The following is a 2,039-nucleotide window of genomic DNA, read 5'->3' on the forward strand; positions in this document are numbered from 1 at the left end:
AGGTATCTCTTATAGATGGTGACTGCACCTTGGCCAGGATTGAAGACCGCGACTAACCCCTTTGAAACTTGTCTCTCAGGGAGCTGCGATCCATCAAACATTTCATTGTTAACAGAGGGGAACCATTACTTGGTTAAGACGACCGGACACGCGTTCCCCACCATTTCGCATCCAATCGAATCGCCGCACAAGAGCTCGTTACCTGAGAAAGGTATAGCATTGGCTCGCAGCTTGTGTATTGCAGTTCAGACAGATAGGCCACTTTAGATAGTTCTTCGTGTTCACAGTTAAGACCACGGCTAGACCCATATGGAATTAATTCTTCAAGGAGCAGCGGTACACCAAGCATTTCATTGTGTACTAGAAAGCACCTCTACCATGTAACAAACATACGACCACCAAATTTCTGCTTACTTCCCCCAGCGGATAGTATTTGCTAGTATCATCCACAAAGTAAATCAATTTTTTCAATGTACCGCTTCTTGGGGGAACTGGGCATGAATCAATCAAGCATTTTGAGGTAGCATGTCCGCTTCACCGCGAGGTGCTCTGAATACCATTATACATTCTTTTTCATCATCCACTTTCAGACCACTACAAGACCCATACTGAATTAATTCCTCAAGGAGCTGCAGTCCACAAAACATTTTACTGTGTACTAGAGGGCACCTCCACCATGTAACAGAAAACATACAACCTTCTTAATTTAATTCTGCATTGTTTCCCAGACGATTTGTTAGCCATACAACAGTACCATCCACAGTAATTCACCTCTTTGAAATCCAATGCATTGTAGAGAAACTGAGGTGGTAGCATTCAAACCGTTCTGTAATGTTAATTCTGCTTCATAGAAAGGTGCTACAGGTTCCACAATAATTAATTGGATATTTTTGCAATATATATAGGGCGAGAAAACTCGGGGGGACTCCCTTTTCATTTATGTACATATTCTTTCCATATTGCAAATAATTCCAATTTTTCCCGATTGCATGTCCCCCTAATATACCCAAAATGGGCCTATCGATGGGTTCACAAAGGTACCCAAAATATGAGATTTTGACTGAAAGAGGCTGGCTAACTTCCGGGAACATGATCATAGGAAATAGGTCAAAATCCCGAATCGCAGTTGTTTACGAACAACCACGAACGGAGACTTAAAATAACCTATAAGGCTGGAATTCATGGGGCCTGTATAACAGGCATTTACACAGACTCTCGGGAGGGAGGGCTCTGTGGCCGGGAGAATTTTCTGGCTCCCCGCCCGAAACTTTTCAGAGTCCCTAATGCCTGCTTGAATGTGAATAAGCAGAGCCCGGTAGCTGATATTTTGCCGGGGTGTGGAGGCCCCGGTCGCCGCCAAATTCCTCTGGTCACAGCTTGTGTTAATACACATGTTAATTTTACATGCAAACCACCAATGACAATTTTCCTCGGCCGCGGAGGCCTCGGTCGCCGCCAGAATTTTCTGGTTCCCGCTCAATATATTGCAGAGTCCTGCAGGCCTGCTTCTGTAGGAATATGCAGAGCCCGGTAGCTGATATTTTGCCGGGTGTGAGGAGGCCTCGGTCGCCGCCAAATTCCTCTCATCCCAGCTTGTGTTAATACACATGTTAATTTTACATGCAAAACCACCAATTACCATTTCCTCGGCCGCGGAGGCCTCGGTCGCCGGGAGATTTTCCTGGCTCCCCGCTCAATATACTGCACAGTCCCGCAGGCCTGTCTCCAGTGGAATACACACAGTCCGAGAGCCGAAAATTTGCCGGGGTGTGGAGGCCTCGGTCGCCAACAGATTGCCATAGGCTCTGGCTGCAATATTTACCGTGTATTTTTTCCCTCCAGAGACACCACTACACCCTATATAACCCAAAATGGGCCTTGACGCGTGTACACGCGGAGCCCGAGCGCCGAGAGTTCTCCCGGCCGCGGAGGCCTCGGTCGCCGGGAGAATTTCAACGGCCCCTGCTCGAAATTTTTCTAAGTCCAGAATGCCTGCTTCTCCCAGCCTGTGTTAATACACATGTTAATTTAACATGTAA

The sequence above is a fragment of the Bacillus rossius genome, unplaced genomic scaffold, assembly GCF_032445375.1.
Source record: "Bacillus rossius redtenbacheri isolate Brsri unplaced genomic scaffold, Brsri_v3 Brsri_v3_scf641, whole genome shotgun sequence".
Lineage (NCBI taxonomy): Eukaryota > Metazoa > Arthropoda > Insecta > Phasmatodea > Bacillidae > Bacillus > Bacillus rossius.